The sequence below is a fragment of the Drosophila biarmipes genome, unplaced genomic scaffold (genome assembly GCF_025231255.1).
Source record: "Drosophila biarmipes strain raj3 unplaced genomic scaffold, RU_DBia_V1.1 ptg000008l, whole genome shotgun sequence".
NCBI lineage: Eukaryota > Metazoa > Arthropoda > Insecta > Diptera > Drosophilidae > Drosophila > Drosophila biarmipes.
In genome coordinates this window covers 434,215-458,077 of record NW_026114529.1, presented here as the reverse complement: position 1 = coordinate 458,077, position 23,863 = coordinate 434,215, and the positions used below count along the sequence as shown (strand labels likewise).

The 23,863-nt window shown below is 53.3% G+C and overlaps 1 long non-coding RNA gene across 1 annotated transcript; it reads left to right on the top strand.

Moving 5' to 3' along the window:
- The first annotated feature begins 915 nt into the window (after positions 1 to 915).
- LOC127011785 (uncharacterized) lies at positions 916 to 7,622 on the top strand. The gene is made up of 3 exons (XR_007765098.1): positions 916 to 993; positions 7,507 to 7,530; positions 7,590 to 7,622. It is a non-coding gene; the product is annotated as an uncharacterized LOC127011785 (long non-coding RNA).
- The last annotated feature ends 16,241 nt before the right edge of the window (positions 7,623 to 23,863 follow it).

Sequence of the window (23,863 nt, the reverse complement as noted above, 5' to 3'; positions counted from 1 at the left end):
TATTCACTTGACATCTGATCGACTACTTGTCTTAACTCTTCGACTCGACTCCTCGTGATCGACTGATTGTGATCGACACCGGGTCCAAAGTCCATGGCTCCTGTTCGACCCTCTTGTCCTTCGTGCGCTGCTTCCCACCGACGTCTGCCTGATGCTGCCGTCCCGCTGGTTCCCGTGATTCGTATGGCATGCTTGTGTGCCGCTCCGCTGCCGAGATGTGGCACCTTCTCTCTTGGTCCAAAAATTCACAGCCGCGTCCAAAGTCCGGTGGCATCCCGTTATTTCCTTTTGCACACAGCACTCTCGCTCTTCACGCCGTTCTCTCTTTCTCCATCCTTGGTCTCCAAACTCTTTTTGCCTCCAAAGTCTCTTGCTCTCCAAACTCCAACATTTTCCAAACTCCCAAGTTCTCCAAATTCTCATGTTCTCCATCCTTGATCTCCAAACTCTCACGTTCTCCAACCGCTCTTCGCCTCACCGTCACTATGCGAATTCGCCGCGTACCTGGTAAGCGGCCGGCCATTTGCTGCTGGGGTTTGTGTGGAGTTATTCAACTCCTCAAATTCCCCCCTTACTTCGGGAAAGATTTAAAAGTCATCGCTCCTATTCTCCGGCGTCCCCTTGTGTATCCTAGCATTCGAGTCCTTGCGCATCTCGTTCCGATTCCCTCAGTGCTCCCTCGACGCTTTTAACTTGTTGAGCTTCTACAGCGCTGGTCGTCCTTCGCATAGCAACTTCAAATCTCCCGTGCCAATTCTCCATCTGTTCCCACTGGGCACCGATACTAATCGGCTATCGATACCTAGAGGGCCTGTTCACGATATCGATATCGCAGGTGCGGCGTTGCCACTTGCTCGCCGCGATGTTTATCATGACCGATATTTCCATTTTGCTTGTGCCCATCGATCGCACTATTGTCCAGTGCCAATCGACCGCCTATCAAGGCGCCCCCCTTCCTGTTGTATGATGATTCTGCAAATTTGCAACTTCTAAGTGAGTTTTCAATTTCCTTTTCACACTTTTCTCTTATCCTTTCTTCGACTTTCCGAAGCGGAGAGGACTTAGCATTCAGTTTGCAGCGGGTTAGTATGGTGGAGTTTTGTTTCTTTGCCTCCGCACTAACCTCTTTCTTTCGTTTCAGGTTGCTGCCATCATGTGTGCCCCCTTTCTTGCCCCTGCCTTCAGATGCGTCTCCGACCCCACCGGCTCTTTGCTTCGGTGCGGGTTAAATTAAAATTCTTTATTTTAAATATTTGGCCTCGGTCTGCTCTATAAACACTCTCACACCGCGAGCCCCAATCTTACTCGACCGCCCAGTAGTTCAGAAAGAAAGCAGAGAATTAACGGGCTTATTGCGGGTATAACTACAGACGGCTTGATAATTTGCTGGTCCTCGCCTCGTCGACGCGGTGTTCCAGTTTTGTAGCTCCCTAAAGATCCTTGTTCGCTGCTTGTCCTTGTCGCGTTGACTCGGTGACTGCTTGTCAACAACGCGCTTAGGGAAGCGTCACCGTTCTCAGACTAGGGTGAACAGACTGACGTGCTCTCCAGGATCACTCCTCTTGACACACGACCGCCTGTCCCTTTTTCTGTCCCGCATGGTCCCACTGGGGTTTCCGCTCAGATCGCGCGGACAGTCAAGACGAAATGGCAGGAAGCTGCCTCGCACTTCACTTCGTTTCTACGCCTTGTGTAATCGAACGTTCCACCCTAGCCTCACCCTTTCGCTTACTGCCCGTGCCGTTCCTACGGGCACGATCTTCCTTGCATCGCTGTTGCGGTGTGGTGTCCTGCTTGCTGATGGCGTTGTCCTGTGAACGGCTCCTGACTGGGTGGCTGTACGTTGCGTGACTTCTGGTGTTGGGTTCTCGGGCATACGCCGATCCGGGACTTCTCTCTATTCTGGCTCGTAACTCTAGGGGTTGGTCGTAGGCTGGAAAATTCCACTCGAGACCGTACTGATCGACCGCTCTCGCTGATCGCGCGAGGACCTGCTCAATTCAACTAGACTCACGGGGCTCACGCCGGGACACGCCAAGGTAGTGCTTGGGGTGAGGTACACTGGGGTTCGACAGGCTTACCCCCGAGCTGACGATTTCTTATCGCCGGCCTTCACTGCTCCAAGTCTGGCAGACCCTCCAGGCGTAACGCTAGGACTTCGTTGGCAGGAATAAGCAGATTGCCTTGATGTTTCCGTGTTGTGGCCTTTGGATCTCAGCCACATGTGTCTCAGTTCGGAGATTCCTTGTAATCCCAATCCCGAACGTGTCGACCCAGCGATCTGGCTCCTTGTAAGCTCCCACGGCGCTGCATTCGACGACTCGCCTTGTTGTGGCTCCCTCGTAGTTTACTTGGTTAGTTTTCTATTCACTTGACATCTGATCGACTACTTGTCTTAACTCTTCGACTCGACTCCTCGTGATCGACTGATTGTGATCGACACCGGGTCCAAAGTCCATGGCTCCTGTTCGACCCTCTTGTCCTTCGTGCGCTGCTTCCCACCGACGTCTGCCTGATGCTGCCGTCCCGCTGGTTCCCGTGATTCGTATGGCATGCTTGTGTGCCGCTCCGCTGCCGAGATGTGGCACTTACTCTCTTGGTCCAAAATTCACAGCCGCGTCCAAAGTCCGGTGGCATCCCGTTATTTCCTTTTGCACACAGCAGTCTCGCTCTGCCCGCCAAGACTCCGTTCTCTCTTTCTCCATCCTTGGTCTCCAAACTCTTTTTGCCTCCAAAGTCTCTTGTTCTCCAAACTCCAACGTTTTCCAAACTTCCAAGTTCTCCAAATTCTCATGTTCTCCATCTTTGATCTCCAAACTCTCACGTTCTCCAACCGCTCTTCGCCTCACCGTCACTATGCGAATTCGCCGCGTACCTGGTAAGCGGCCGGCCATCTGCTGCTGGGGTTTGTGTGGAGTTATTCAACTCCTCACATTCCCCCCTTACTTCGGGAAAGATTTAAAAGTCATCGCTCCTATTCTCCGGCGTCCCCTTGTGTATCCTAGCATTCGAGTCCTTGCGCATCTCGTTCCGATTCCCTCAGTGCTCCCTCGACGCTTTTAACTTGTTGAGCTTCTACAGCGCTGGTCGTCCTCCGCATAGCAACTTCAAATCTCCCGTGGCGATTCTCCATCTGTTCCCACTGGGCACCGATACTAATCGGCTATCGATACCCAGAGGGCCTGTTCACGATATCGATATCGCAGGTGCGCCGTTGCCACTTGCTCGCCGCGATGTTTTTCATGACCTATATTTCCATTTTGCTTGTGCCCATCGATCGCACTATTGTCCAGTGCCAATCGACCGCCTATCAAGGCGCCCCCCTTCCTGTTGTATGATGATTCTGCAAATTTGCAACTTCTAAGTGAGTTTTCAATTTCCTTTTCACACTTTTTTCTTATCCTTTCTTCGACTTTCCGGAGCGGAGAGGACTTAGCATTCAGTTCGCAGCGGGTTAGTATGGTGGAGTTTTGTTTCTTTGCCTCCGCACTAACCTCTTTCTTTCGTTTCAGGTTGCTGCCATCATGTGTGCCCCCTTTCTTGCCCCTGCCTTCAGATGCGTCTCCGACCCCACCGACTTTTTGCGGGTTAAATTAAAATTCTTTATTTTAAATATTTGGCCTGGCTCTATAAACACCCTCACACCGCGAGCCCCAATCGATACGTGCGCCCGCCGCTCCTGACGCGTACGCTACGCCTGCCGCCCAGGTTGCGAGCCACGCGCACCTCCGGTTCATCCGCGATTCTTGCGGTCAATCCTGCTCCGCGACTCCGAGTCATCGCTCGCCCTCCGCGCCGACATCGTCCGCGGCAATTTGGGACGCGCCGCCGTTTCGGACACCACAGCCGCCGAGTGTTGCCGTTTGAGCTGTGGCCTTCCATCTCCCGTGGGTCCAGGGCATTTCCACGGCCCTCGTTCCAAAGGCTCCGCTGCTGCCGTCGCATTCCGTGTTGTTGCCAGTGCTGGTGTTGTCGGCCTGGTGCTTGGCGTCGACAGTCTGGTACTTGGCGTTGTTGGTCGCGTACTCGGCGTCGGCGAGGTTCTGGTCGGCCACGGGCCAAGGGGTCGAGCGGCCTGGTCTGTTCGGACGTGTTGTCCGACCGGGTTGGTGCTGCGGCGGGTCCGGTCGCGTGAGCGACTTCGCCACCGTCGGCCGCTCGAACCTTGGCTTGGGTGACCGCGTGGGCCTCTATCGGGGCGATTCACCCGGAACCTGGTGGAGGCCGGGGAGAGGACAGCTCGCGTTCCGGTGATGGTGGTCGTGTCAGCGACCTCTCGTACCGCAGCGTGAGCGGCACCTCCGGCAGCCAGCCCGGAGGGGAGGCAGCCCGATCGTCGGCCTCCTCCTGGGGCGGTACCCACGGTTCGGTGACATACCTCGTGGTGGGTGAGTATGCCGGCTCCTCCCATAGCTGCGGCTCCTCCTCCTCGGACCGTCGCAAGCGGGCCTGTCACTCAGGGTCCTCCTCCATTTCTCTCAACCGCGTCTCCTCCGTCTTCCGCAGAGCTTCCAAGTTCAGCCGGAACTCCAGCGTGGCTGCCGCTACGCGCTCGTCCTGGCTGCGGGGAGTTCGTCCCCCCGAAGGTGGCTCCTGGCTGACCCACTCGACCCTTGCTGTGCCGCTTGCCGCTGGTGGCCTTCCGAAGCCGCCACCTCCTCTGCTCCAGCCGCGGATCCTCGATCTATAGATTATAATTATTGTTTTTAGTGGGCCGTTTAGTCCCACAATAGCATTGAGGCAGATGTCGGAGTATAGGGCGTGTTTTGCCGTGAGGTTTTTGACGTCACGATTTGGATCATTAGTCAATGACACCAGTTAGCTTTTCAACTTTGCTATTGCGAAGAATATATTATTAACGAAGAGTCCGCTTGGTAAGGTTTGAATTTCGCGAATCAATATAGCTTCTGTCTTCTCGCTAGTGTAAAGTCGTTAAAGGTTTGCTTTGATTTCGTCCAAGATGAGTGGTGTACCACAAAGGGTCAATGCTTCATGTACCTTGCCTTTTACTCTATTCCGGATAGCCCTGAAAATCATTTGCACGTACGGTGTCTTATCTACGCACCGAATGAAAATAAGTAATTCCTCGACATTGTCTATACAAATTTCAAGGTTACCAGAGGGACCTTCGTTGATTGGAAAATGAACAAACGCATACTTATCCTGTAACGAACTAATTTGTTTACTTAGCTCAGCTAGCTCAGTAGATTGTGTGTCTTCGTCCCGCCAAATCTATTTAAACGTGACCGCCCAGTAGTTCAGAAAGAAAGCAGAGAATTCACGGGTACTTAGTGGGTTTATTGCGGGTATAACTACAGACGGCTTGATAATTTGCTGGTCCTCGGCGTCTGCGACGGTTCTGGTTGTCTTGATGTCCTCTCGCCTTGTCGACGCGGTGTTCCAGTTTTGAAGCTCCCTAAAGATCCATGTTCGCTGCTTGTCCTTGGCGCGTTGAGTCGGTGACTGCTTGGCAACAATTCAGACTCGCTATAGGGTCAGCCGTGCGGGCTTAGGGAAGCGTCACCGTTCTCAGACTAGGGTGAACAAACTGACGTGCTCTCCAGGATCACTCCTCTTGACACACGACCGCCTGTCCCTTTTTCTGTCCCGCACGGTCCCACTGGGGTTTCCGCTCAGATCGCGCGGACAGTCAAGACGAAGTGGCAGGAAGCTGCCTCGCTCTTCACTTCGTTTCTACGCCTTGTATAAACGAACGTTCCACCCTAGCCTCACCCTTTCGCTTACTGCCCGTGCCGTTCCTACGGGCACGATCATCCTTGCGTCGCTGTTTCGGTGTGGTGTTCTGCTTGCTGATGAAGCTGTCTTGTGAACGCCTCCTGACTGAGTGGCTGTACGTAGCGTGACTTCTGGTGTTGGGTTCTCGGGTATACGCCGATCCGGGACTTCTCTCCATTCTGGTTCGTAATTCTCGGGGTTGGTCGCGGCGCTGGAAAATTCCACTCGACACCGTATTAATCGACCGCTCTTGCTGATCGCGCCAGGACCTGCTCAATTCCACTAGACGCACGGGGCTCACGCTGGGTCACGCCAAGGTAGTGCTTGGGGTGAGGTACACTGGGGTTCGACGGGCTTACCCCGAGCTCTCGATTTCTTGTCTCCGGCCTTCACTGCTCCAAGTCTGGCAGACCCTCCAGGCGTAACGCCAGGACTTCGTTGGCAGGAATAAGCAGATCGCCTTGACTTAGCCGTGTTGTGCCCTTTGGACCTCAGCCACCTGTGTCTCAGTTCGGAGATTCCTTGTAATCCCAATCCCGAACGTGTCGACCCAGCGATCTGGCTCCTTGTAGGCTCCCACGGCGCTGCTTTCGACGACTCGCCTCGCTGTGGCTCCTTGGTTGGTTATCTATTCACTTGACATCTGATCGACTGCTTGTCTTAACTCTTCGACTGGACTCCTCGTGATCGACTGATTGTGATTGACTGATCGTAATCTACTGAACCTTTATATAGGGCCTCCGGGAACCGTTATTTCCCTTTTACGCACGGCCCGCCAAAACGCTCCACACCGGGTCCAAAGTTCATGGCTCCTGTTCGACATTTTTTTCCTTCGTGCGCTGCTTCCCACAGACGTCTGCTAGTGCTGCCGTCCTGCTGGTTCCCGTGATGCAGATGGCATGCTTGTGTGCCGCTCCGCTGCCGAGATGTGGCACCTTCTCTCTTGGTCCAAAATTCATGGCCGCGTCCAAAATCCGGCGGCGGCCCCCTATTTCCTTTTGCACACAGCACTCTCGCTTTGCCCGCCAAGTCTCTGTTCTCTCTTTCTCCATCGTTGGTCTCCAAACTCTCTTTGTCTCCAAAGTATCTTGCTCTCCAAACTTCAACGTTTTCCAAACTCCCAAGTTCTCCAAATTCTCATGTTCTCCATCCTTGATCTCCAAACTCTCACGTTCTCCCACCGCTCTTCGCCTCACCGTCACTATGCGAATTCGCCGCGTACCTGGTAAGCGGCCGGCCATCTGCTGCTGGGGTTTGTGTGGAGTTATTCAACTCCTCACATTCCCCCCTTACTTCGGGAAAGATTTAAAAGTCATCGCTCCTATTCTCCGGCGTCCCTTGTGTATCCTAGCATTCGAGTCTTCGCGCATCTCGTTCCGATTCCCTCGGTGCTCCCCCCTTTCTCCCTCGACGTTCCCTCGACGCTTTTAACTTGTTGCATAGCAACTTCAAATCTCCCGTGCCGATTCTCCATCTGTTCCCACTGGGCACCGATACTAATCGGCTATCGATACCCAGTGGGCCTGCTCACGATATCGATATCACTGGTGCGGCGTTTCCAGTTGCTCGCCGCGATGTTCACCATCACCGATATTTCCATTTTGCTTGTGCCCATCGATCGCACTATTGTCCAGTGCCAATCGACCGCCTATCAAGGCGCCCCCCTTCCTGTTGTATGATGATTCTGCAAATTTGCAACTTCTTGGTCAGTTTCCAATTTCCTTTTCACCCTTTTCTCTTATCCTTTCTTCGACTTTCCGAAGCGGAGAGGACTTAGCATTCAGTTTGCAGCGGGTTAGTATGGTGGAGTTTTGTTTCTTTGCCTCCGCACTAACCTCTTTCTTTCGTTTCAGGTTGCTGCCATCATGTGTGCCCCCTTTCTTGCCCCTGCCTTCAGATGCGTCTCCGACCCCACCGGCTCTTTGCTTCGGTGCGGGTTAAATTAAAATTCTTTATTTTAAATATTTGGCCTCGGTCTGCTCTATAAACACTCTCACACCACGAGCCCCAATCTTACTCGACCGCCCAGTAGTTCAGAAAGAAAGCAGAGAATTAACGGGTTTATTGCGGGTATAACTACAGACGGCTTGATAATTTGCTGGTCCTCCGCGTCTGCGACGGTTCTGGTTGTCTTGATATCCTCTCGCCTCGTCGACGCGGTGTTCCAGTTTTGTAGCTCCCTAAAGATTCTTGTTCGCTGCTTGTCCTTGTCGCGTTGACTCGGTGACTGCTTGTCAACAACGCGCTTAGGGAAGCGTCACCGTTCTCAGACTAGGGTGAACAGACTGACGTGCTCTCCAGGATCACTCCTCTTGACACACGACCGCCTGTCCCTTTTTCTGTCCCGCATGGTCCCACTGGGGTTTCCGCTCAGATCGCGCGGACAGTCAAGACGAAATGCCAGAAAGCTGCCTCGCTCTTCACTTCGTTTCTACGCCTTGTGTAAACGAACGTTCCACCCTAGCCTCACCCTTTCGCTTACTGCCCGTGCCGTTCCTACGGGCACGATCTTCATTGCATCGCTGTTGCGGTGTGGTGTTCTGCTTGCTGATGGCGTTGTCCTGTGAACGGCTCCTGACTGGGTGGCTGTACGTTGCGTGACTTCTGGTGTTGGGTTCTCGGGCATACGCCGATCCGGGACTTCTCTCCATTCTGGCTCGTAACTCTCGGGGTTGGTCGCGGCGCTGGAAAATTCCACTCGAGACCGTACTAATCGACCGCTTTTGCTGATCGCGCCAGGACCTGCTCAATTCCACTAGACGCACGGGGCTCACGCCGGGACACGCCAAGGTAGTGCTTGGGGTGAGGTACACTGGGGTTCGACAGGCTTACCCCCGAGCTCTCGATTTCTTATCGCCGGCCTTCACTGCTCCAAGTCTGGCAGACCCTCCAGGCGTAACGCCAGGATTTCGTTGGCAGAAATAAGCAGATTGCCATGACTTAGCCGTGTTGTGGCCTTTGGACCTCAGCCACATGTGTCTCAGTTCGGAGATTCCTTGTAATCCCAATCCCGAACGTGTCGACCCAGCGATCTGGCTCCTTGTAGGCTTCCACGGCGCTGCTTTCGACGACTCGCCTCATTGTGGCTCCCTCGTAGTTTACTTGGTTAGTTTTCTATTCACTTGACATCTGATCGACTACTTGTCTTAACTCTTCGACTCGACTCCTCGTGATCGACTGATTGTGATCGACACCGGGTCCAAAGTCCATGGCTCCTGTTCGACCCTCTTGTCCTTCGTGCGCTGCTTCCCACCGACGTCTGCCTAATGCTGCCCTCCCGCTGGTTCCCGTGATTCGTATGGCATGCTTGTGTGCCGCTTCGCTGCCGAGATGTGGCACCTTCTCTCTTGGTCCAAAAATTCACAGCCGCGTCCAAAGTCCGGTGGCATCCCGTTATTTCCTTTTGCACACAGCACTCTCGCTCTGCACGCCAAGTCTCCGTTCTCTCTTTCTCCATCCTTGGTCTCCAAACTCTTTTTGCCTCCAAAGTCTCTTGCTCTCCAAACTCCAATGTTTTCCACACTCCTAAGTTCTCCAAATTCTCGTGTTCTCCATCCTTGATTTCCAACCGCTCTTAGCCTCACCGTCACTATGCGAATTCGCCGCGTACCTGGTAGGCGGTTGGCCGGAGTTATTCAACTCCTCACATTCCCCCTTACTTCGGGAAAGATTTAAAAAGTCATCGCTCCTATTCTCCGGAATTCCCTTGTGTATCCTAGCATTCGAGTCCTTGCGCATCTCGTTCCGATTCCCTCAGTGCTCCCTCGTTGCTCCCTCGACGTTCCCTCGACGCTTTTAACTTGTTGAGCTTCTACAGCGCTGGTCGTCCTCCGCATAGCAACTTCAAATCTCCCGTGGCGATTCTCCATCTGTTCCCACTGGGCACCGATACTAATCGGCTATCGATACCCAGAGGGCCTGTTCACGATATCGATATCGCAGGTGCGGCGTTGCCACTTGCTCGCCGCGATGTTTTTCATGACCTATATTTCCATTTTGCTTGTGCCCATCGATCGCACTATTGTCCAGTGCCAATCGACCGCCTATCAAGGCGCCCCCCTTCCTGTTGTATGATGATTCTGCAAATTTGCAACTTCTAAGTGAGTTTTCAATTTCCTTTTCACACGTTTCTCTTATCCTTTCTTCGACGGAGAGGACTTAGCATTCAGTTCGCAGCGGGTTAGTATGGTGGAGTTTTGTTTCTTTGTCTCCGCACTAACCTCTTTCTTTCGTTTCAGGTTGCTGCCATCATGTGTGCCCCCTTTCTTGCCCCTGCCTTCAGATGCGTCTCCGACCCCACCGGCTCTTTGCTTCGGTGCGGGTTAAATTAAAATTCTTTATTTTAAATATTTGGCCTGGCTCTATAAACACCCTCACACCGCGAGCCCCAATCGATACGTGTGGTGCTGCGGCGGGTCCGGTCGCGGGTGCGACTTCGCCACCGTCGGCCGCTCGAACCTTGGCTTGGGTGACCGCGTGGGCCTCTATCGGGGCGATTCACCCGGAACCCGGTTGCGGCGGTGGTGGAGGCCGGGGAGAGGACAGCTCGCGTTCCGGTGATGGTGGTCGTGTCGGCGACCTCTCGTACTGCAGCGTGAGCGGCACCTCCGGCAGCCAGCCCAGAGGGGAGGCAGCCCGATCGTCGGCCTCCTCCTGGGGCGGTACCCACGGTTCGGTGACATACCTCGTGGTGGGTGAGTATGCCGGCTCCTCCCATAGCTGCGGCTCCTCCTCCTCGGACCGTCGCAAGCGGGCCTGTCACTCAGGGTCCTCCTCCATTTCTCTCAACCGCGTCTCCTCCGTCTTCCGCAGCGCTTCCAAGTTCAGCGGGAACTCCAGCGTGGCTGCCGCTACCCGCTCGTCCTGGCTGCGGGGAGTTCGTCCCCCGCATGTGGCTCCTGGCTGACCCACTCGACCCTTGCTGTGCCGGTCTGGATACGGCCGTCTGCGCCGCTGGTGGCCTTCCGAAGCCGCCACCTTCTCTGCTCCAGCCGCGGATCATCGATCTATAGATTCCGAATTTGGGGATCTAATTATTGTTTTTAGTGGGCCGTTTAGTCCCACAATAGCATTGAGGCAGATGTCGGAGTATAGGGCGTGTTTTGCCGTGAGGATTTTGACGATTTGGATCATTAGTCAATGATACCAGTTAGCTTTTCAACTTTGCTATTGCGAAGAATATATTATTAACGAAGAGTCCGCTTGGTAAGGTTTGAATTTCGCGAATCAATAGAGCTTCTGTCTTCTCGCTAGTGTAAAGTCGTTAAAGGTTTGCTTTGATTTCGTCCCAGATGAGTGGTGTACCACAAAGGGTCAATGCTGCATGTACCTTGCCTTTTACTCTATTCCGGATAGCCCTGAAAATCATTTGCCCGTACGGTGTCTTATCTACGCACCGAATGAACATAAGTAGTTCCTCGACATTGGCTATAAAAATTTCTAGGTTACCAGAGGGACCTTCGTTGATTGGCAAATGTTGTTCAAACGCAAATTTATCCTGTGACGAACTGATTTGTTTACTTTCTATTCGCTACGAGATTTGTGCGGCTAGCTCAGTAGATTGTGTGTCTTCGTCCCGCCAAATCTATATAAACGTGACCGCCCAGTAGTTTAAAAAGAAAGCAGAAAATTCACGGGTACTTAGTGGGTTTATTGCTGGTCCTCGGCGTCTGCGACGGTTCTGGTTGTCTTGATATCCTCTCGCCTCGTCGACGCGGTGTTCCAGTTTTATAGCTCCCTAAAGATCCTTGTTCGCTGCTTGTCCTTGGCGCGTTGACTCGGTGACTGCTAGGGAAGCGTCACCGTTCTCAGACTAGGGTGAACAGACTGACGTGCTCTCCAGGATCACTCCTCTTGACACACGACCGCCTGTCCCTTTTTCTGTCCCGCATGGTCCCACTGGGGTTTCCGCTCAGATCGCGCGGACAGTCAAGACGAAATGGCAGGAAGCTGCCTCGCTCTTCACTTCGTTTCTACGCCTTGTGTAAACGAACGTTCCACCCTAGCCTCACCCTTTCGCTTACTGCCCGTGCCGTTCCTACGGGCACGATCTTCCTTGCGTCGCTGTTTCGGTGTGGTGTTCTGCTTGCTGATGGCGTTGTCCTGTGAACGGCTCCTGACTGGGTGGCTGTACGTTGCGTGACTTCTGGTGTTGGGTTCTCGGGCATACGCCGATCCGGGACTTCTCTCTATTCTGGCTCGTAACTCTCGGGGTTGGTCGTAGGCTGGAAAATTCCACTCGAGACCGTACTGATCGACCGCTCTCGCTGATCGCGCGAGGACCTGCTCAATTCAACTAGACGCACGGAGCTCACGCCGGGACACGCCAAGGTAGTACTTGGGGTGAGGTACACTGGGGTTCGACAGGCTTACCCCCGAGCTGACGATTTCTTATTGCCGGCCTTCACTGCTCCAAGTCTGGCAGACCCTCCAGGCGTAACGCCAGGACTTCGTTGGCAGGAATAAACAGATTGCCTTGATGTTTCCGTGTTGTGGCCTTTGGACCACAGCCACATGTGTCTCAGTTCGGAGATTCCTTGTAATCCCAATCCCGAACGTGTCGACCCAGCGATCTGGCTCCTTGTAAGCTCCCACGGCGCTGCATTCGACGACTCGCCTTGTTGTGGCTCCCTCGTAGTTTACTTGGTTAGTTTTCTATTCACTTGACATCTGATCGACTACTTGTCTTAACTCTTCGACTCGACTCCTCGTGATCGACTGATTGTGATCGACACCGGGTCCAAAGTCCATGGCTCCTGTTCGACCCTCTTGTCCTTCGTGCGCTGCTTCCCACCGACGTCTGCCTGATGCTGCCGTCCCGCTGGTTCCCGTGATTCGTATGGCATGCTTGTGTGCCGCTCCGCTGCCGAGATGTGGCACTTACTCTCTTGGTCCAAAATTCACAGCCGCGTCCAAAGTCCGGTGGCATCCCGTTATTTCCTTTTGCACACAGCAGTCTCGCTCTGCCCGCCAAGTCTCCGTTCTCTCTTTCTCCATCCTTGGTCTCCAAACTCTTTTTGCCTCCAAAGTCTCTTGTTCTCCAAACTCCAACGTTTTCCAAACTTCCAAGTTCTCCAAATTCTCATGTTCTCCATCTTTGATCTCCAAACTCTCACGTTCTCCAACCGCTCTTCGCCTCACCGTCACTATGCGAATTCGCCGCGTACCTGGTAAGCGGCCGGCCATCTGCTGCTGGGGTTTGTGTGGAGTTCACATTGGAGCTCACATTCCCCCCTTACTTCGGGAAAGATTTAAAAGTCATCGCTCCTATTCTCCGGCGTCCCCTTGTGTATCCTAGCATTCGAGTCCTTGCGCATCTCGTTCCGATTCCCTCAGTGCTCCCTCGACGCTTTTAACTTGTTGAGCTTCTACAGCGCTGGTCGTCCTTCGCATAGCAACTTCAAATCTCCCGTGCCAATTCTCCATCTGTTCCCACTGGGCACCGATACTAATCGGCTATCGATACCTAGAGGGCCTGTTCACGATATCGATATCGCAGGTGCGGCGTTGCCACTTGCTCGCCGCGATGTTTATCATGACCGATATTTCCATTTTGCTTGTGCCCATCGATCGCACTATTGTCCAGTGCCAATCGACCGCCTATCAAGGCGCCCCCCTTCCTGTTGTATGATGATTCTGCAAATTTTCAAATTCTAGGTGAGTTTTCAATTTCCTTTTCACACTTTTCTCTTATCCTTTCTTCGACTTTCCGGAGCGGTGAGGACTTAGCATTCACTTCGCAGCGGGTAAGTATGGTGGAGTTTTGTTTCTTTGCCTCCGCACTAACCTCTTTCTTTCGTTTCAGGTTGCTGCCATCATGTATGCCCCCTTTCTTGCCCCTGCTTTCAGCCGCGTCTCCGCCCCCACCGGCTCTTTGCTTCGGTGCGGGTTAAATTAAATTTCTTTATTTTAAATATTTGACCTCGGTCTGCTCTATAAACACCCTCACACCGCGAGCCCCAATCTTACTCGACCGCCCAGTAGTTCAGAAAGAAAGCAGAGAATTCACGGGTTTATTGCGGGTATAACTACAGACGGCTTGATAATTTGCTGGTCCTCGGCGTCTGCGACGGTTCTGGTTGTCTTGATATCCTCTCGCCTCGTCGACGCGGTGTTCCAGTTTTGTAGCTGCCTAAAGATCCTTGTTCGCTGCTTGTCCTTGTCGCGTTGACTCGGACTCCTCTTGACACACGACCGCCTGTCCCTTTTTCTGTCCCGCATGGTCCCACTGGGGTTTCCGCTCAGATCGCGCGGACAGTCAAGACGAAATGCCAGAAAGCTGCCTCGCTCTTCACTTCGTTTCTACGCCTTGTGTAAACGAACGTTCCACCCTAGCCTCACCCTTTCGCTTACTGCCCGTGCCGTTCCTACGGGCACGATCTTCATTGCATTGCTGTTGCGGTGTGGTGTCCTGCTTGCTGATGGCGTTGTCCTGTGAACGGCTCCTGACTGGGTGGCTGTACGTAGCGTGACTTCTGGTGTTGGGTTTTCGGGCATACGCCGATCCGGGACTTCTCCCCATTCTGGCTCGTAACTCTCGGGGTTGGTTGTAGGCTGGAAAATTCCATTCGAGACCGTACTGATCGACCGCTCTCGCTGATCGCGCCAGGACCTGCTCAATTCAACTAGACGCACGGGGCTCACGCCGGGACACGCCAAGGTAGTGCTTGGGGTGAGGTACACTGGGGTTCGACAGGCTTACCCCCGAGCTGACGATTTCTTATCGCCGGCCTTCACTGCTCCAAGTTTGGCAGACCCTCCAGGCGTAACGCCAGGACTTCGTTGGCAGGAATAAGCAGATTGCCTTGATGTTTCCGTGTTGTGGCCTTTGGACCATAGCCACATGTGTCTCAGTTCGGAGATTCCTTGTAATCCCAATCCCGAACGTGTCGACCCAGCGATCTGGCTCCTTGTAGGCTTCCACGGCGCTGCTTTCGACGACTCGCCTCATTGTGGCTCCCTCGTAGTTTACTTGGTTAGTTTTCTATTCACTTGACATCTGATCGACTACTTGTCTTAACTCTTCGACTCGACTCCTCGTGATCGACTGATTGTGATCGACACCAGGTCCAAAGTCCATGGCTCCTGTTCGACCCTCTTGTCCTTCGTGCGCTGCTTCCCACCGACGTCTGCCTGATGCTGCCGTCCCGCTGGTTCCCGTGATTCGTATGGCATTCTTGTGTGCCGCTCCGCTGCCGAGATGTGGCACCTTCTCTCTTGGTCCAAAAATTCACAGCCGCGTCCAAAGTCCGGTGGCATCCCGTTATTTCCTTTTGCACACAGCACTCTCGCTCTGCACGCCAAGTCTCCGTTCTCTCTTTCTCCATCCTTGGTCTCCAAACTCTTTTTGCCTCCAAAGTCTCTTGCTCTCCAAACTCCAACGTTTTCCAAACTCCCAAGTTCTCCAAATTCTCATGTTCTCCATCCTTGATCTCCAAACTCTCACGTTCTCCCGTGCCAATTCTCCATCTGTTCCCACTGGGCACCGATACTACTACTGTATGATGATTCTGCAAATTTGCAACTTCTAAGTGAGTTTTCAATTTCCTTTTCACACTTTTCTCTTATCCTTTCTTCGACTTTCCGAAGCGGAGAGGACTTAGCATTCAGTTTGCAGCGGGTTAGTATGGTGGAGTTTTGTTTCTTTGCCTCCGCACTAACCTCTTTCTTTCGTTTCAGGTTGCTGCCATCATGTGTGCCCCCTTTCTTGCCCCTGCTTTCAGATGCGTCTCCGACCCCACCGGCTCTTTGCTTCGGTGCGGGTTAAATTAAAATTCTTTATTTTAAATATTTGGCCTCGGTCTGCTCTATAAACACCCTCACACCGCGAGCCCCAATTTTACTCGACCGCCCAGTAGTTCAGAAAGAAAGCAGAGAATTCACGGGTTTATTGCGGGTATAACTACAGACGGCTTGATAATTTGCTGGTCCTCCGCGTCTGCGACGCTTCTGGTTGTCTTGATATCCTCTCGCCTCGTCGACGCGGTGTTCCAGTTTTGTAGCTCCCTAAAGATCCTTGTTCGCTGCTTGTCCTTGTCGCGTTGACTCGGTGACTGCTTGTCAACAACGCGCTTAGGGAAGCGTCACCGTTCTCAGACTAGGGTGAACAGACTGACGTGCTCTCCAGGATCACTCCTCTTGACACACGACCGCCTGTCCCTTTTTCTGTCCCGCATGGTCCCACTGGGGTTTCCGCTCAGATCGCGCGGACAGTCAAGACGAAATGGCAGGAAGCTGCCTCGCACTTCACTTCGTTTCTACGCCTTGTGTAATCGAACGTTCCACCCTAGCCTCACCCTTTCGCTTACTGCCCGTGCCGTTCCTACGGGCACGATCTTCCTTGCATCGCTGTTGCGGTGTGGTGTCCTGCTTGCTGATGGCGTTGTCCTGTGAACGGCTCCTGACTAGGTGGCTGTACGTAGCGTGACTTCTGGTGTTGGGTTTTCGGGCATACGCCGATCCGGGACTTCTCCCCATTCTGGCTCGTAACTCTCGGGGTTGGTCGTAGGCTGGAAAATTCCACTCGAGACCGTACTGATCGACCGCTCTCGCTGATCGCGCGAGGACCTGCTCAATTCAACTAGACGCACGGAGCTCACGCCGGGACACGCCAAGGTAGTGCTTGGGGTGAGGTACACTGGGGTTCGACAGGCTTACCCCCGAGCTGACGATTTCTTATCGCCGGCCTTCACTGCTCCAAGTTTGGCAGACCCTCCAGGCGTAACGCCAGGACTTCGTTGGCAGGAATAAGCAGATTGCCTTGATGTTTCCGTGTTGTGGCCTTTGGACCTCAGCCACATGTGTCTCAGTTCGGAGATTCCTTGTAATCCCAATCCCGAACGTGTCGACCCAGCGATCTGGCTCCTTGTAGGCTTCCACGGCGCTGCTTTCGACGACTCGCCTCGTTGTGGCTCCCTCGTAGTTTACTTGGTTAGTTTTCTATTCACTTGACATCTGATCGACTACTTGTCTTAACTCTTCGACTCGACTCCTCGTGATCGACTGATTGTGATCGACACCGGGTCCAAAGTCCATGGCTCCTGTTCGACCCTCTTGTCCTTCGTGCGCTGCTTCCCACCGACGTCTGCCTGATGCTGCCGTCCCGCTGGTTCCCGTGATTCGTATGGCATGCTTGTGTGCCGCTCCGCTGCCGAGATGTGGCACCTTCTCTCTTGGTCCAAAAATTCACAGCCGCGTCCAAAGTCCGGTGGCATCCCGTTATTTCCTTTTGCACACAGCACTCTCGCTCTGCACGCCAAGTCTCCGTTCTCTCTTTCTCCATCCTTGGTCTCCAAACTCTTTTTGCCTCCAAAGTCTCTTGCTCTCCAAACTCCAATGTTTTCCACACTCCTAAGTTCTCCAAATTCTCGTGTTCTCCATCCTTGATTTCCAACCGCTCTTAGCCTCACCGTCACTATGCGAATTCGCCGCGTACCTGGTAGGCGGTTGGCCGGAGTTATTCAACTCCTCACATTCCCCCTTACTTCGGGAAAGATTTAAAAAGTCATCGCTCCTATTCTCCGGAATTCCCTTGTGTATCCTAGCATTCGAGTCCTTGCGCATCTCGTTCCGATTCCCTCAGTGCTCCCTCGTTGCTCCCTCGACGTTCCCTCGACGCTTTTAACTTGTTGAGCTTCTACAGCGCTGGTCGTCCTCCGCATAGCAACTTCAAATCTCCCGTGGCGATTCTCCATCTGTTCCCACTGGGCACCGATACTAATCGGCTATCGATACCCAGAGGGCCTGTTCACGATATCGATATCGCAGGTGCGGCGTTGCCACTTGCTCGCCGCGATGTTTTTCATGACCTATATTTCCATTTTGCTTGTGCCCATCGATCGCACTATTGTCCAGTGCCAATCGACCGCCTATCAAGGCGCCCCCCTTCCTGTTGTATGATGATTCTGCAAATTTGCAACTTCTAAGTGAGTTTTCAATTTCCTTTTCACACGTTTATCTTATCCTTTCTTCGACGGAGAGGACTTAGCATTCAGTTCGCAGCGGGTTAGTATGGTGGAGTTTTGTTTCTTTGTCTCCGCACTAACCTCTTTCTTTCGTTTCAGGTTGCTGCCATCATGTGTGCCCCCTTTCTTGCCCCTGCCTTCAGATGCGTCTCCGACCCCACCGGCTCTTTGCTTCGGTGCGGGTTAAATTAAAATTCTTTATTTAAAATATTTGGCCTGGCTCTATAAACACCCTCACACCGCGAGCCCCAATCGATACGTGTGGTGCTGCGGCGGGTCCGGTCGCGGGTGCGACTTCGCCACCGTCGGCCGCTCGAACCTTGGCTTGGGTGACCGCGTGGGCCTCTATCGGGGCGATTCACCCGGAACCCGGTTGCGGCGGTGGTGGAGGCCGGGGAGAGGACAGCTCGCGTTCCGGTGATGGTGGTCGTGTCGGCGACCTCTCGTACTGCAGCGTGAGCGGCACCTCCGGCAGCCAGCCCGGAGGGGAGGCAGCCCGATCGTCGGCCTCCTCCTGGGGCGGTACCCACGGTTCGGTGACATACCTCGTGGTCAACCGCGTCTTCTCCGTCTTCCGCAGCGCTTCCAAGTTCAGCGGGAACTCCAGCGTGGCTGCCGCTACCCGCTCGTCCTGGCTGCGGGGAATTCGTCCCCCACATGTGGCTCCTGGCTGACCCACTCGACCCTTGCTGTGCTGGTCTGGATACGACCGTCTGCGCCGCTGGTGGCCTTCCGAAGCCGCCACATTCTCTGCTCCAGCCGCGGATCATCGATCTATAGATTCCGAATTTGGGGATCACATTATTGTTTTTAGTGGGCCGTTTAGTCCCACAATAGCATTGAGGCAGATGTCGGAGTATAGGGCGTGTTTTGCCGTGAGGATTGATTGACGTCACGATTTGGATCATTAGTCAATGACACCAGTTAGCTTTTCAACTTTGCTATTGCGAAGAATATATTATTAACGAAGAGTCCGCTTGGTAAGGTTTGAATTTCGCGAATCAATAGAGCTTCTGTCTTCTCGCTAGTGTAAAGTCGTTAAAGGTTTGCTTTGATTTCGTCCCAGATGAGTGGTGTACCACAAAGGGTCAATGCTTCATGTACCTTGCCTTTTACTCTATTCCGGATAGCCCTGAAAATCATTTGCCCGTACGGTGTCTTATCTACGCACCGAATGAACATAAGTAGTTCCTCGACATTGGCTATAAAAATTTCTAGGTTACCAGAGGGACCTTCGTTGATTGGCAAATGTTGTACAAACGCAAATTTATCCTGTGACGAACTGATTTGTTTACTTTCTATTCGCTACGAGATTTGTGCGGCTAGCTCAGTAGATTGTGTGTCTTCGTCCCGCCAAATCTATATAAACGTGACGTCTGGTTGTCTTGATATCCTCTCGCTTCGTCGACGCAGTGTTCCAGTTTTGTAGCTCCCTAACGATCCTTGTTCGCTCCTTGTCCTTGGCGCGTTGAGACGGTGACTGCTTGGCAACAATTCAGACTCGCTATAGGGTCAGCCGTGCGGGCTTAGGGAAGCGTCACCGTTCTCAGACTAGGGTGAACAGACTGACGAGCTCTCCAGGATCACTCCTCTTGACACACGACCGCCTGTCCCTTTTTCTGTCCCGCATGGTCCCACAGATCGCGCGGACAGTCAAGACGAAATGCCAGAAAGCTGCCTCGCTCTTCACTTCGTTTCTACGCCTTGTGTAAACGAACGTTCCACCCTAGCCTCACCCTTTCGCTTACTGCCCGTGCCGTTCCTACGGGCACGATCTTCATTGCATCGCTGTTGCGGTGTGGAGTCCTGCTTGCTGATGGCCTTGTCCTGTGAACGGCTCCTGACTGGGTGGCTGTACGTAGCGTGACTTCTGGTGTTGGGTTTTCGGGCATACGCCGATCCGGGACTTCTCCCCCATTCTGGCTCGTAACTCTCGGGGTTGGTTGTAGGCTGGAAAATTCCACTCGAGACCGTACTGATCGACCGCTCTCGCTGATCGCGCCAGGACCTGCTCAATTCAACTAGACGCACGGGGCTCAAGCCGGGACACGCCAAGGTAGTGCTTGGGGTGAGGTACACTGGGGTTCGACAGGCTTACCCCCGAGCTGACGATTTCTTATCGCCGGCCTTCACTGCTCCAAGTTTGGCAGACCCTCCAGGCGTAACGCCAGGACTTCGTTGGCAGGAATAAGCAGATTGCCTTGATGTTTCCGTGTTGTGGCCTTTGGACCTCAGCCACATGTGTCTCAGTTCGGAGATTCCTTGTAATCCCAATCCCGAACGTGTCGACCCAGCGATCTGGCTCCTTGTAAGCTCCAAGGCGCTGCATTCGACGACTCGCCTTGTTGTGGCTCCCTCGTAGTTTACTTGGTTAGTTTTCTATTCACTTGACATCTGATCGACTACTTGTCTTAACTCTTCGACTCGACTCCTCGTGATCGACTGATTGTGATCGACACCGGGTCCAAAGTCCATGGCTCCTGTTCGACCCTCTTGTCCTTCGTGCGCTGCTTCCCACCGACGTCTGCCTGATGCTGCCGTCCCGCTGGTTCCCGTGATTCGTATGGCATGCTTGTGTGCCGCTCCGCTGCCGAGATGTGGCACCTACTCTCTTGGTCCAAAATTCACAGCCGCGTCCAAAGTCAGCAGTCTCGCTCTGCCCGCCAAGTCTCCGTTCTCTCTTTCTCCATCCTTGGTCTCCAAACTCTTTTTGCCTCCAAAGTCTCTTGTTCTCCAAACTCCAACGTTTTCCAAACTTCCAAGTTCTCCAAATTCTCATGTTCTCCATCCTTGATCTCCAAACTCTCACGTTCTCCAACCGCTCTTCGCCTCACCGTCACTATGCGAATTCGCCGCGTACCTGGTAGGCGGCCGGCCATCTGCTGCTGGGGTTTGTGTGGAGTTATTCAACTCCTCACATTCCCCCCTTACTTCGGGAAAGATTTAAAAAGTCATCGCTCCTATTCTCCGGCGTCCCCTTGTTTATCCTAGCATTCGAGTCCTTGCGCATCTCGTTCCGATTCCCTCAGTGCTCCCTCGACGCTTTTAACTTGTTGAGCTTCTACAGCGCTGGTCGTCCTTCGCATAGCAACTTCAAATCTCCCGTGTTCCCACTGGGCACCGATACTAATCGGCTATCGATACCTAGAGGGCCTGTTCACGATATCGATATCGCAGGTGCGGCGCTGCCACTTGCTCGCCGCGATGTTTATCATGACCGATATTTCCATTTTGCTTGTGCCCATCGATCGCACTATTGTCCAGTGCCAATCGACCGCCTATCAAGGCGCCCCCCTTCCTGTTGTATGATGATTCTGCAAATTTTCAACTTCTAGGTGAGTTTTCAATTTCCTTTTCACACTTTTCTCTTATCCTTTCTTCGACTTTCCGGAGCGGAGAGGACTTAGCATTCACTTAGCAGCGGGTAAGTATGGTGGAGTTTTGTTTCTTTGCCTCCGCACTAACCTCTTTCTTTCGTTTCAGGTTGCTGCCATCATGTATGCCCCCTTTCTTGCCCCTGCTTTCAGCCGCGTCTCCGCCCCCACCGGCTCTTTGCTTCGGTGCGGATTAAATTAAAATTCTTTATTTTAAATATTTGACCTCGGTCTGCTCTATAAACACCCTCACACCGCGAGCCCCAATCTTACTCGACCGCCCAGTAGTTCAGAAAGAAAGCAGAGAATTCACGGGTTTATTGCGGGTATAACTACAGACGGCTTGATAATTTGCTGGTCCTCGGCGTCTGCGACGGTTCTGGTTGTCTTGATATCCTCTCGCCTCGTCGACGCGGTGTTCCAGTTTTGTAGCTGCCTAAAGATCCTTGTTCGCTGCTTGTCCTTGTCGCGTTGACTCGGACTCCTCTTGACACACGACCGCCTGTCCCTTTTTCTGTCCCGCATGGTCCCACTGGGGTTTCCGCTCAGATCGCGCGGACAGTCAAGACGAAATGCCAGAAAGCTGCCTCGCTCTTCACTTCGTTTCTACGCCTTGTGTAAACGAACGTTCCACCCTAGCCTCACCCTTTCGCTTACTGCCCGTGCCGTTCCTACGGGCACGATCTTCATTGTATCGCTGTTGCGGTGTGGTGTCCTGCTTGCTGATGGCGTTGTCCTGTGAACGGCTCCTGACTGGGTGTCTGTACGTAGCGTGACTTCTGGTGTTGGGTTTTCGGGCATACGCCGATCCGGGACTTCTCCCCATTCTGGCTCGTAACTCTCGGGGTTGGTCGTAGGCTGGAAAATTCCACTCGAGACCGTACTGATCGACCGCTCTCGCTGATCGCGCCAGGACCTGCTCAATTCAACTAGACGCACGGGGCTCACGCCGGGACACGCCAAGGTAGTGCTTGGGGTGAGGTACACTGGGGTTCGACAGGCTTACCCCCGAGCTGACGATTTCTTATCGCCGGCCTTCACTGCTCCAAGTTTGGCAGACCCTCCAGGCGTAACGCCAGGACTTCGTTGGCAGGAATAAGCAGATTGCCTTGATGTTTCCGTGTTGTGGCCTTTGGACCTCAGCCACATGTGTCTCAGTTCGGAGATTCCTTGTAATCCCAATCCCGAACGTGTCGACCCAGCGATCTGGCTCCTTGTAGGCTTCCACGGCGCTGCTTTCGACGACTCGCCTCGTTGTGGCTCCCTCGTAGTTTACTTGGTTAGTTTTCTATTCACTTGACATCTGATCGACTACTTGTCTTAACTCTTCGACTCGACTCCTCGTGATCGACCGATTGTGATCGACACCGGGTCCAAAGTCCATGGCTCCTGTTCGACCCTCTTGTCCTTCGTGCGCTGCTTCCCACCAACGTCTGCCTGATGCTGCCGTCCCGCTGGTTCCCGTGATTCGTATGGCATGCTTGTGTGCCGCTCCGCTGCCGAGATGTGGCACCTTCTCTCTTGGTCCAAAAATTCACAGCCGCGTCCAAAGTCCGGTGGCATCCCGTTATTTCCTTTTGCACACAGCACTCTCGCTCTGCACGCCAAGTCTCCGTTCTCTCTTTCTCCATCCTTGGTCTCCAAACTCTTTTTGCCTCCAAAGTCTCTTGCTCTCCAAACTCCAACGTTTTCCAAACTCCCAAGTTCTCCAAATTCTCATGTTCTCCATCCTTGATCTCCAAACTCTCACGTTCTCCCGTGCCAATTCTCCATCTGTTCCCACTGGGCACCGATACTACTACTGTATGATGATTCTGCAAATTTGCAACTTCTAAGTGAGTTTTCAATTTCCTTTTCACACTTTTCTCTTATCCTTTCTTCGACTTTCCGAAGCGGAGAGGACTTAGCATTCAGTTTGCAGCGGGTTAGTATGGTGGAGTTTTGTTTCTTTGCCTCCGCACTAACCTCTTTCTTTCGTTTTAGGTTGCTGCCATCATGTGTGCCCCCTTTCTTGCCCCTGCCTTCAGATGCGTCTCCGACCCCACCGGCTCTTTGCTTCGGTGCGGGTTAAATTAAAATTCTTTATTTTAAATATTTGGCCTCGGTCTGCTCTATAAACACCCTCACACCGCGAGCCCCAATTTTACTCGACCGCCCAGTAGTTCAGAAAGAAAGCAGAGAATTCACGGGTTTATTGCGGGTATAACTACAGACGGCTTGATAATTTGCTGGTCCTCCGCGTCTGCGACGGTTCTGGTTGTCTTGATATCCTCTCGCCTCGTCGACGCGGTGTTCCAGTTTTGTAGCTGCCTAAAGATCCTTGTTCGCTGCTTGTCCTTGTCGCGTTGACTCGGTGACTGCTTGTCAACAACGCGCTTAGGGAAGCGTCACCGTTCTCAGACTAGGGTGAACAGACTGACGTGCTCTCCAGGATCACTCCTCTTGACACACGACCGCCTGTCCCTTTTTCTGTCCCGCATGGTCCCACTGGGGTTTCCGCTCAGATCGCGCGGACAGTCAAGACGAAATGCCAGAAAGCTGCCTCGCTCTTCACTTCGATTCTACGCCTTGTGTAAACGAACGTTCCACCCTAGCCTCACCCTTTCGCTTACTGCCCGTGCCGTTCCTACGGGCACGATCTTCCTTGCATCGCTGTTGCGGTGTGGTGTCCTGCTTGCTGATGGCGTTGTCCTGTGAACGGCTCCTGACTGGGTGGCTGTACGTTGCGTGACTTCTGGTGTTGGGTTTTCGGGCATACGCCGATCCGGGACTTCTCCCCATTCTGGCTCG